This window comes from Vulpes vulpes, chromosome 6 (genome assembly GCF_048418805.1).
Source record: "Vulpes vulpes isolate BD-2025 chromosome 6, VulVul3, whole genome shotgun sequence".
Classification (NCBI taxonomy): Eukaryota; Metazoa; Chordata; class Mammalia; order Carnivora; family Canidae; genus Vulpes; species Vulpes vulpes.
The window spans coordinates 105381910-105394472 of NC_132785.1; the positions used below are offsets into that span (position 1 = coordinate 105381910).

Consider the following 12563-nt stretch of genomic DNA (forward strand, 5'->3'; position numbering starts at 1 on the left):
TCCAACTTCTCCTGACCCTCGAGGGGGTCTGCGAGGCTCCCCCATCGCTTCAGGGCATTTCTAGGTGGACAAGGAATCTCACGGGGGCAGGTTGCAATGTCCTCGCGTTTCACCGTTTGTTAAGTCTAGGGGCGAGGGAAATGGTTCACTTCAGGGAAGATTGTTTTTTTTTTTTTTTTTAATTGAGTTGTTGGAATTCGTTTTTGCAGGGAAGCATTTGGGGTCTGATGGCTCCTAGAGACTGCGTTTGCCCTAATAGATTGAATTTTTCATGACGGGTATTTTTAGAAGTAGCCTTCGCTGAAATTCTTACTACCTGCCAGACGATTATATTTCTCAACTGGGAGCCAGTGATGCGATGCAAATTTCAGAGTAAAGGTGTCGACTTTCATCAGGTTCCAGGTCTATCTGGATGAACTGGGGTTGGCGTTTCCTCTATAAAGTAAGCCTTTCATGTTGAAACTCTGACTCAGACTCTTAAAGCCATTGTTTTTATACTGGTACTCTGTGGGAGTTAAGTGTCAACTTTCTCTTCTTTTCTCATATGGAATATTTGTCCAAGGCAAAGATTCTCTGACTTAATCTTTAGGAAAAGTACAAGATTAAGTCCTATAGAATCATTCTCTGCAGCCAGTTTAGTAATTGTATTAATTTTCTATATAATCCTGGTTTAATGACTTTCACTTTTCTCTTCTTCATTTTTTTTGAAGGCTGCAATTAAACCACCTTTACCAGGATGAAAAGAAAAAAAAAAACAAAAACCTGATGGGAATAATGTAGAATAGTGTTAACAGCAGTAGTCTCAAATAAAAGGTTTACGTAAAGCAGTTTATGGTCACTGATGTGTCCAACTATTAGATGACATACTAGTTATTAACAAGAGTATTAATATTAAAACATTTTCCCATGGAATAAATTATTCATACTGAGGCATCAGCAATTAACAGTGCATTTTAAAATGACTTGGGTGATGATTTGCTTGTAAATGGTTAGGGGCAAAATAAGAGATTTTGGGGATGAATGGCTTTATGTGGGTGACAACTTATTTTCTTATCTCATTATGCTTAAGTAAAGGACTCTTGAAGTTGACTGTATCATTAGATTTCTCTAGTTTGACTAAGAGAACAAGTTTGGCAAGTGGCTCAAGATAGTCAGTAGGTGTTGCTGTTAGCTTCTCTGCAGTTCCTGGTGCTGCTCCTCTGGTTTGAAACTGCAATTCTGATAGAACTTTTTAGATCTGAAGTGTCAGTCAGTCGTTACGATGCCATGGCAAGGTTGACCAGAACTCTTAGTGATAAATCCAAAGCGCTTAGATTTTGTACTGAGATTCATTTAACTCTTTCCTTTCAGTACTGTTTCCTGGGTTTCGTGTTTATTTACTTTGCTTTTGGTTGAATTACATGAGTAATTTTAGGGAACCTACCCCCCCCCCCCGATTTTTTTAAAACAACTTAAAAATCTTCATGTAATTTTATTGAAGCCATAGTTGGAAGATTGCTTGAGTTTGGTGGTTTTGTAGACTTCGAGGGATCTTCCTTGACTCTGAGTTGAGATGTGTATATATATGTTCTATGTTAACTTTGCAGCTTGAATTTTTCAATAAATGGGTGTTTTCTGACTCTTTGAGCTGTGAAACAGAAGCCCGAGGAGAGGTGGGACAGTGTAAGAGTACAGATTCCCTGAATCTTTCCAATTTAGGGGAAAGTATGTAGTGATTCATGAGAGTATGATTATGTGCTTCCTGTCATTTCTTGTGGTTGTGTTATCATTTCTGCTGGTTCATATCAGTGTACACATAAGGTATGGACATGAAGATATTCAGGTAACATTTCACATTTGAGACTTTTGGTTCACTGATGAAATTGGACTTTGTCAGAGGAAGATAGATTTATTCCTCTAATGGAGAGCTAGATCTCTGATATAGAATGCTTCTTTCTTCCTTTTGATACCAGTCATGGGAGTTTATATCTGAAATTCAGAAAAAAAAATCCCATTCAGAACCCCCCTCCCCCCCCCCAAATAATATTACTATATTCCTAACCTTTCAAGGTTTATGGTGAGTCAGGTGCTATTTACTGAATGTCTTTATCCATGATGTGTTGCTATTGGGCTCCATGATTCCAGTGGTGAATAAAAGTGTGTTTCATGGAACTTATAGTCCAGTGGAACCATTTGTAGTAACCTTTCTGGGTTTGGTTTTATGGTACACTGAGCCTCCACAAAGGTTTTACATAGCAAGCTATCAATTATTTTTAAATTTTAACTTATTAAATTAGTTTCTGAAATAATGAAGCCCAGTATTTGTCCTCAGAAGTTCTGGGTTTCAAATTTTCTGGCTATGGGATCTTAAAAAATAATCAAACCTCTCTGAACTTTCTGAAAAACTATTTTTGTGCAAAGATGGGTGTAATGCTTCACAGCTTTGCTGCAAGAATTAATGAGAAAATATGTATGAAAGTACTTTGCAAATCATGAATTTTTATTTGCAGTTGTATTTTCTTTCTGATGAACAGGTTCATACTTTTTTGAAGCTAGAAGGGATTTTGAATTTAAATCATTTGGCCCATTTTCTCCATTTTACAGATGATGAAACTGAGGCCCACAAAGTTGAAGTGATTTATCCAAGGTTATAGAAGAACTAGTTAGTGATCAGGCAATGATTGGAAGGCAGGTTTCCAGATTTAACTGTACTCCTTTATTTCCTGCATTGATTTTAGTTTTTTTTTTTTTTTCTTTTGAGCCTCTAGGTTACAATTCATTTACTGCTCCCCACTCAAGTATTCAGTGTTTATTAAGTATCTAAAATGAGAAGCAAAACTTAAGGAAACAGACAAAATCAACATTAAGATTGAAGAGCTATGAGAAGAGTATTGATGTAGTGTTTGGTAAGTTAGCTTTAGAGTTACTCAAATTACAAAGTTATGGAAAAAGAAATTATGAGTTAGTTAAAATATCTACATGGTAGAGTCTGTAAGCTTTTTCGCCCTTTTTTGGATTGGGGGTGGGGAATAGACTCTATTAACTCAGAGCATAATATACTTGTATGCTCTTTAGAGAAGCCAAACTTAATTTGTTCTAGCTTATCATTTTCTTTCCTTTGCATCAGTTTTTATTTGTAAAAGAAAGTCACTGTTCCTTCCTTATTTCTGGGAACAGTAGCAGCTTGTGGCCCTTCTCTGTTGTCAGTTACACGTAAGTGTGATGGGTGGTGGTGGTGGTGGTGATGGATCAGGTGGAGGGATAATTGCACATAAAACAGGAACATGCTGAAGGAGCTTCCTATTGTAGATATGACTGATTTATGTAGCACCACCCTCCCTTCCAGTAGGGTAATCTGAGCCAGGAGAGAAGAAATATCTCTGTCAGTTGAGTGACTGCCCTTTAGATGAGGGGCTCTCCCTTTCCCTGGGAGGGTTGAATGTTACCTTACTCTTTCAGTGCTCATCCAAAAATTTGGGTCTTGTTCCATATCCGGTGCTATTTAAGATTGACAGTCCAACCTTCAGTCCACTGCACTTCTACTTTTTGGTATATGAAGTAAATGGGCCTCATTGTTTTTTTTTTTTTTTCCCCTCCTGTGTCTAGCTAATTGGAAAAACAAAACAAAACAAAACAAAACAAAAAAAACAAAAAAACCCAACCGAAACCAAAGCCCATACTACCTACATGGCATTTTATTTTCCAGAGGTGAGGTAAAAGTTAATTATCCTTAGATGATTGTTCTTTGATTCTTTCAGTGGGCTCTGAAGTAAGTCAGAAGTATGGGAAAAGTTCCCTTTGCTTTGGATCTCTCAAACACAGAGGGTTTGAGTGAAGGATGGAAGAACATGAATGTGATTAGGTTTGCGATCAGGAGGCTAAGAAAATCTATTGGGGTTTATCTTTTGAGGGTAGGGGCCAGTGCACATTCATTTTCTCTTTTTATTCTGGTCTGGGGGAGAGTAAAGAGAACATGAGTGTTTTCTTGAAGATAAGAGGGATGACCCTGATATGACATGGAGGAACTTCAGGAGCTTTTTTAGTTGGACTCTATAGTCAGTAGCCGTGCCTCTGCCTCAGTGGGTGTGCTGTGGAGTCAGGTGAAGCCTTTGCTGTTTGCCTCTGGAGGTCTGAGAGGAGAATTTGTGGTCTTTAGATTTCTAATTTGTTACTTGTCATGTTGCACTGACTTTTCCCTCTAATTAGGATTATAGTATGCCTCACTTTAAATTGTGGGAAACAGGCAATTACATAATGTTAGATTTCCGTCTTTTCAACCCAGGAGAGGCAGGAGCATGTATGCTTCTTGGAGTGTGCCGGCTTGGAGAGGGAGGGTTTCTGGTTTGCACAAGCACAGGGGTCACACAGAGGCGATTTGAGCAGACAGGACAGGATAGGACAGGACAGGACAGGACAGGACAGGACGTCCAGCCTCGGCTACCACTGGATTCTTTTTCCTTTCTCCTCCCCCAGAATAGGTCTGGGTTAAATGCCTTTTGCAGATACAGTAGTTAATTTTGGTTATTTTCTCTTTTTTCTTCTACTTTTTTTTTTTTTTTTTTTTTTACAAGATCTTTTACCAAAGCTATAGGTATAATTACTAAATGGTTTCTGTGGTTCAGGATCTTCCTTTTAGAATGAATTCTCAACTACTCAGAGGACGGCTAGTGAGAAATAAAAAGCAAAGAGCTTCATAGTGAATGATCATGTATCTTTTTTCTTTTTTATTTTTTTAATGATCATGTTTCTATATCCAGTTTCTTTCCTTGGCTCTTATATTATCTCCGCCCCCCCGCCCCCCCTTCCCATATTCTAGAGTGTTTGCTTAGATAGGTATTCTGGTTAGATATATTGTGAGCTCCTTGTGTTCCCTTTAACAGTCTTAGTTCCCAGAATTGATTGACAATTGGTTTTTACAAGTTTCTTTGTGGCTCTTGATGCTCTTAGAGAAGCAACTGATAACTGAACTGTGGTACCTCGCGCCTTCAAGAAGACACAGTACTTGTCAGGAGATGCCTGTAAGATACATCATGTCAGTTAGTTGCATGTACTAAAATTCTCACGCAATTTGACTGTTATTGTTTGCTTCACTTCTGTGTACTGAGGGAAAAAAAATGGAAAGGAGTGTTTTCACAGATTTTTGCAAGAAATTTAAGTTTATGACTTGTTGGAACTAAACTGTTTTCCTTCAGAAGGCTTCGGAAGCATGTTCTTACTCTGGCACCGCAGGTCAGTGTGTGGTTGATTGACCTCCTCCCTCTTCCTAAGGCCCAGTTCTGGCTGCTGCAGTGAAGACCTTAGAAGTTTCTGCCCATATACTTTGTCTAAGTGTAATTTCTGAGTAGTTGGCATTTCCTGTGTAAAGCAAGTGTGCTATGTGTCTGTGTTTGGGTGGGGTTTGACTGTGGTTCTTAACCTTTGTCTCTTTTCCAGTTCGGACTGTGTCCATGTTGCTTTATTTTTTTAATGAGGATCTTAGTGCTGATCCTTTGTAATAGGAAGGTGAGGTATAATAATTGCATCACAAAATGTTTCAGTAGGTAAATGATAGGTTATGGAGAGCTACAGTGTTCACAGGCAAGGCTTATTTAGAGTTCAAGAATGTCAGTCTAATAATTGCTTTGGTGGGATTGTTCTGAAGGCCATTTTCAAGGTAGTTTTTAAAATAGTGGTTTTCAGTGGGTTGGGGAGGATTTGTGTTTGGAGGAGCAGTAGAGTGCTTGGGTGGAGAGAGTAGAGGATCCCAGTGAACTCTGGGGCAGCATGCTAGATATCAAATGGCTGGGGGTGTGAAGAAAGTCAGTGGATGATTCTGTTCTGTTTCTCCTCCACCCACTTGAGAGCACAATAGTTTTCATATCGTTTTTGAACCTATGCTTGACAGTAAGGTAAACAAGTAGTAGGCTTACACCAGAGAGCAGCTGACTGGGGATTGTGGAATCTTCGTTTTAACTGGGTGAGAAGGGGAGCCTCTGATCCTATCTGCTATCCCATTGATTAAAAAAGACAACTTGGAAAAAACTCTGGAAATACCTGCCAACAGCTGAAAAGATCAGGCTGCTTAGATTCCTGCAGTGGATGTAGAACATGTAAATCCAATTTGGTATTTTTTATTTACCATCTTAACCATTTTTAAGTAAACAATGTAAACAGTGTAGCGAAGTACATTCATGTTGTTGGGAAACAGATCTCCAGAACTTCATCTTGCAGATCTGAAACGATACTTGGGAACTCACTCACCTTTCCCTCTTTCCTTATCTCCAGCTATTGCCATTCTACTTCTGTTTCTGTGAATTTCTCTACTTTAGACACCTCATATAAGTAGAATCAGGCAGTATTTTTGTCTTTTTGTGAGTGGCTTATTTGACTCAGCATAATGTCCTTCAAAGTTCATCCATGTTGGTGTATAGCAGAATTTCCTTCTTTTGAGCTGAATAATATTCCATGATATGTATAGATCGTATTTTGTCTATGCGTCCATTCATGGACATTGAGGTTGCTCCTACCTCTTCTGTGAATAATGCCAGTGTGAACATGGATATATCTTTAAGACATTCCTTTTAATTCTTTTGAATATACACACAGAAGTTGGATTGCTGGATCATATGGCAGTTCTATTTTTAATTTTTTGAGTAATCTCTGTACAGTTTTTCATAGTAGTTGTAAAACCACAGTGGTTTTACATTCCTACCACCAGTGCACAAGGGTTCCGGTTTCTCCACATCCTCATCAACACTTGTTATTTTCTGTGTGTGGGTTTTTATTTTTTTTTATTTTTTTTTATTTTTTTATTTTTTTATAGTAGCCATCCTAATGCACGTGAGGTGAGATCTCACTGTGGTTTTGATGTGTGTTTCTCTGATGATAAGTGAGCATCTTTCGTATGTTTGTTGGCCAGTCGTCTATCATCTTTGGAGAAATGTCTATTCAGGTCCTTTGTCCATTTTTTAATCTGGTTATTTCATTTCTTATTGTTGAGTTGTAGGTTCTTTATATATTCTACATATTAACCCCTCATCAGATGTATTCTTTTGCATGTGAATGTCCAGTTTTCTCAACACTATTTGTTGAAGAGATTGTCCTTTCTCCACTGAGTGGTCTTGACTCCCTTGTTGAAGATCAGTTGATCACATACATGAAGGCTTATTTCTGGGCTGTCTATTCTGTTGGTCTATTTGTCTTTACACTAGTACCACAACTGTTTTGATTACATTTGCTTTGTAATCCGGAAATGTGAGTGGCACTTACTCTTAATTTATGCTATTCTAGGTGTTAAATAATAGAGAATAGAGAAGTTGCAATTGAGAAGGCAATTTGAAGAATTTTTCATTTTTTTTAAGGGGATCAGACACTTAAAGAGTGAGGTAACATGATTTAAGTAGCAGAATGTTTGCAAGGCTATCAGTTGGCAGCTTGTGTAGTAAGAGCTGAGTGTCTAGCACTTCTTGGTTTGCAAAGTGCTTTCACAGATACTTACTCCAATGGCTTGGGAAAACTTCAAAAAGGTGGTGGACCTTGAATTGAAGATTGCATGTGTACTCCACTGGATGTAAATACTGCAGACCCTCTGTGTCAGTTGTGTCACCGTGTTAACAGGGAGATCTTTAATGAAAGTCACTAGTGGTAGTCTCAAGATTTTCAGTGGTATCAGTTGTTAGAAGAGCTGTCACTTGTATTGTTTTCCTTGACGGTATATTGTTTTTCCTATTCCATTCCTGTAGATTCTGCTTTTCCCCATTTGCTCCTTGAATAGCAGTAGGCCACATACAAAGAGGGAATAGTTAGCCACGACAGTGTTTCTTTTCTGGGATGTGCAATGAGAAAACTAACCTGGCTGGGTTGTGTAGGATGAATCGAGTGAGAGAGATTGGAACCAGAACAGCAGTTTAGGTGGCTGTTTTATTTAGTAAGTACTTTAGGCTACTTAAGATGTAGTTTCTTACCTTCTTAATGAAACTGGGGGTATAATTTTGGTTGAGTGTATTACTTGAGGGAAAATTGGTAGAATTGCTAAGGAGGAAAAATGTAGCACACTTCCATGTAGTAGGCCCGAAATAAAGGTTTGATTAGTGGTAACCAGATGCATTTATATCTATATGGGTGAATCTCTAAGGAGTAACTTAGTCATTTGTCCCATAAATATTTATTGACTACCCCTGTAATGCCAGGGGTTCAGTGGCTGCTTTTAGTGACAAGGGAATATATGGTTCCTGCTCTCATGTGGCTGATACTCTTCTAGTGATTGATATGGTCATTTTCAGCGTTCTGTTCTTCTCATCTCGTTGATTTTTCTTTTAGTCAAAGGCCATCTATTTTACTGCGGATGCAAAAACAGTTTTGGTTGTTTATTACGAAAATAGTCCTGTGTTAAATATTCTTTGTATAGAAGAAAAAAGAAACCCTAGACAGTTCTGCCTTTTTGGTTTCCAAGGAGATAGATCTTGGCAAAATTTATTTTATCAAGTGCTTTTCTAAGTAACAGAACTAAAGGAGACAGGCTTTAATGAATTTTGGTTAAGCTTTTCCTGAGGGTCCAGATAAGGTTTTCAGGTCTTGGTTTCCTCTACTTCTACATCTGTTCTAAAGGAATCTAGAAACCTAGTTTTGGTTAATCTAGATTTTTCCATTAAGTGTCAGATTTTAAAAAAGTCATACACCCTTTTTGGATCTTCATTCATTCACTCATTTAAATTTTATTGTTCACTTTATTATATACCAAATATCTTTTCCTTTGAAAAGAGGAAGAAGGTTGAGGGTTGAATTAAGTTTCCTTTAAGGCTGTTAGAATTCTGTGAATTTATTATTGTGATTTATTGAGACTGAAGGCTTTCTGCAGATAGAAATGTTTTTGAAAGAACTAAAGAAAAATTTGGAGACTTTGTTTTTAACTCTAAAACATTTTAGTGAGAAAATTCTGTAATGGTGGATAATTTTAGCATTAGTTTCACTTTGATTTGAAAACAATCAACATTGTAACTCAACTCTGAGAGTCGTCATAATTTTGGTAGGAAATTGTACCTTTCTGCTGTGACTTGTAATACTCTAGAAACTTAATTCCTATTTCAGATGATTGGTATAGTGCTAGTATGGGAGATTTAGAAATGCTTACCACCCCTTTTTCTAGGTGTTTGTGTCTGAGTCTTTTAGAGCCCTTGTCATTAATGTGTGTGGTAGTCTTGAGAGGTGGTGCCATCATGTTACCAAATACAGAAGAGTCACAGATCTGAGTACCAGTGCTGTGATACTGAAGCTGGCAATTGCCCATGCTGCCAGATATGTCATATTCAGATAACCTAGTATGAGATTTTATGGCTTTATAAAATAAAAATGATATTTTCATATTAATTTGTTGTTAGAAATTCAACATTGTATTGATTCTGTGCGATAGGATTCAGTTATTCAAAGTAAGATCTAAGAATTTCATCTGATGTGGATTATTTGCTGTTGTAAATGTGGTTTCACTGTCACCAAGAGCACCAGAAGATTTGTGTAATCCTACTTTGTGAATTTGGTCATTTTTATTTTGTTTACTAATCATCAGTATTCACTGAGCACCTTCTACATGGCAGATAACTGCTCTCATCCTGGATATACAGTAATGAGATGGGAAGCCACCAGAGGGTTTTCCACAAAGGGTTCGATCTGACGTATTTTTAAAGCAAAAAACTCAGTTGTGCAGAGAATAGAATAAAGTATGTATGTGGGAGTGACTACGGTGGAAGCAGGGAGATTTCAGGGAGTTCTAGCAATAAGCTGGGTCAGATATGATAACCAGTGGAGGTGATGAGAGAAGTGGCTGGATTCTGGACATATCTCAAGTGGGTCTGACATGATTCCCTGAAGGGTGAAATGATGTAGAGTGTGAGAAGTAGAGTCAAGGATAACACCAAGGTTTTTGGCCTGAGCAAGTGGTGTGATGAAGGTGCCATTCATTGAAATGCGGAAGACAGAGGAAGAGGTTTTGGTGGGGAATTAAGAGCTGATGTGTATTTGCTGGGTATGAGATAGTAGTTGATGTGCAGGTGGAGAAGTGAGGTTGGCAGCTGGCAGGTCTGTTAATCTTGAGGAACTTCAGCTTTCTCATCTGTGAAATGGGGAAAGTATTTGCTCTTCTCAGAATTCTGGAGATGAAAAGAAAAAAAAAAAGTTAAGGGGCTCCTGGGTGGCTCAGTGGTTGAGCATATGCCTTCATCTCAGGTTGTGATTTGGGGGTCCTGGGATCAAGTTCCACATCAGGCTCCCAATGGGGAATCTGCCCCTCTTTCTGTGTTTCTCATGAATAAATAAATAAAATCTTAAAAAAAAAAGAGGAAAAGTTAAAACTTCTAAAGTTATGTCTTGTAATGGTGGTATTATTTCTGGAAAGTAGACTGGTTACTATCTTATGTACTTTGTGGTCTCTTTTGAACTACGTATGTCATAGGCTATAGGCCAGAATGGATTGTGGAAAGTTGGCACTTGCCTTTCAAAGGCTGATTTTCTTTCCGAATAGATGGAATAGCTTTCTTTTTTATTCATTTTGTGATTCCTGAGCAGCTTCTGGGAGAACTTGGCATTTTGGTTCCCTTCACAGTGTCAGAGGGCTTCATTTTGTGCAGCGCTCCTGGAGTACCACATGGGTGTGTGGTGCCAGATTTGCCTCTTCATAAACATAGCTGTGAGCCAAAGTGATTTTATTTAGGTAGGAGGATATTAATGTAGAAAAACCCTAGCTCTTTCCTTTCTCAAAGACTTTATTATATGAGGCTTCCCATGACTTGCATCAGTTAACAAATAGGGTCTAATAGGTCAGATTTACTAGGGAGACCACTCTTCATGTTATTTGATTCAGAATACCTATTTATATATTCCTAGGATTTTGGATTACTCAAAGTTTTGTGATAGGCAAATGAGATATGTTCAACATGTATTTGACCCTACTGAGTTAAAATTTAAGACCCGAGTGAAAAAGTTGAGAGGATCAAGTCTTCTAGTTCAATAAATGGTATTTTGAACTTCTTAAAAGCCCTTCCTTAGAGATTATAGTAAATAGTTGTGTCCTTGAGATGCCATCTTTGCTGATGATTGATACTTTGCCAACAGTTAGATGTTGCTTTAGGGGCATCTTTAGTCCAGAGATGTATGTGCTGGTTCTTGGCTCTTCCTGTGCACCAGCTGGTTTGAACAGAGCCACTGCCACTTTCTTCACTGCCCTCCTGGTTTGGTTCTTCTGTGCACAGGATTCCATTGGGCAGTCGACTGGGGGCCCACTGCAGGTTATGTGATTTGGAAAGAGAAGGTGAGGGTGCCTTTGAGGGCCTGACACATGCAGTGAGTGTAACTGTTGATGACAGTTGTTAGGAACCGTGTCTAAGTAAAGTATGCTAGGTGTTGAGCATATTAAGAGGGGTAATGGCTTTAATGATGTGGGGAGGCATTGGGGGAACAGGAACCATGTGTTTTAGAGCATGTTGTGGAGGCAGAAATGCTTTGGATGTTCCCTTGTATCTCTTTTTCTGTCAGGCCCTCAAATTTGTAAAATAAGTTTACCCTTCTGCTCAGTAATGGTTAAGTTACATAACCTTTTGCTTTTCATTGAATTGACTTACTATATATTATCTTATTTCAGCTTGTAAGAAACTGAACAATAGGTATCTATTGTAATATCACTTGACATGATTGTCTGAAAAAAACCCAAGCCTTTGCCTTTACTTTTGAAGTACATATTAGGAAATTTAGATCAGTTTTAAGAAATAATTTGAAAGGGATCTATATATTTAAATCTCTGGCTTATCCAGGCTTAATAATCTTTTCCCCCTCGAAGGAATGCAGTTTACTTAAAATATTTTTTAGGATATTTCCAAATTGTGCCTGATGGCTTTTTATTTGAAGTTGAGTCTAGTAATCATTTTTATTGGGGAGATAGGCTCTAAGTTTCTGAGGTTGCAGTACTTGTTTATGGACTCTTAAGTTTTTAACAAATTTCTTTATGCAGTGCTTTTATTGAGTTATAATTATTACACGGCTCTCCGATTTGAAGCATACATTCACTGAATTGTGTTATTATCTCCATCATCCCCCAAAGAAACTCCAACCCCTTTTGCAGTCACCCGGTTTGTCCCCAGCCCTAGGCTACCACTAATCAACTTGTTCCCTCTGGGTGTTTTTCCCCGTAAATGGGCTTGCACAATATGTGGTCTTTTGTGGCTGACTTCTTTCAGCTAGTTCTACCAGAACACTTTTAATTTTTTTTCAAGCACTTTAACTTTGCTGGTAATATTACAGATTTTGGACTCAAAATCAGATGCTCCTTGTCTGCTGGCACAGAAACTACAGCCTGTGCCGGGACCAGAGAAAAGCAAAACCATGAACTACCATGTGTATTTATGGGGTGAATTGTGAAGCTTTCCACAGGTGCACTCAGTGCATGAGATTGCATGGTTATTTTGCCTCTTCTTCTCTGAGCCTTGCCTGCTTCTTTCTTGAATTGTCCACGTGGCTCTTGATGTCCTCTCTGATTCTTCCCTTTCTTCTCTTTGGGCCGGTCTGAGACCAAGCACTGCCCCCATTTTTTCTCTCAAATTGATTCTTGTTTTTAACTTTTC

The 12563-nt window shown here is 38.3% G+C and overlaps 1 protein-coding gene across 42 annotated transcripts in view; it reads left to right on the forward strand.

Moving 5' to 3' along the window:
- The window catches only part of SIPA1L1 (signal induced proliferation associated 1 like 1), a 371521-nt gene that overhangs the window by 1405 nt on the left and 357553 nt on the right, over positions 1-12563 (forward strand). For 7 of the 42 annotated variants that reach the window (XM_072761870.1, XM_072761877.1, XM_072761895.1 and 4 more), the window contains exon 3: positions 210-442. The exons of the other annotated variants lie outside the window; for them this stretch is intronic. The gene's annotated coding sequence lies outside the window, so the exon portion shown is untranslated. The remainder of the gene's footprint in view (positions 1-209; positions 443-12563) is intronic. 42 annotated transcript variants of the gene reach the window in all.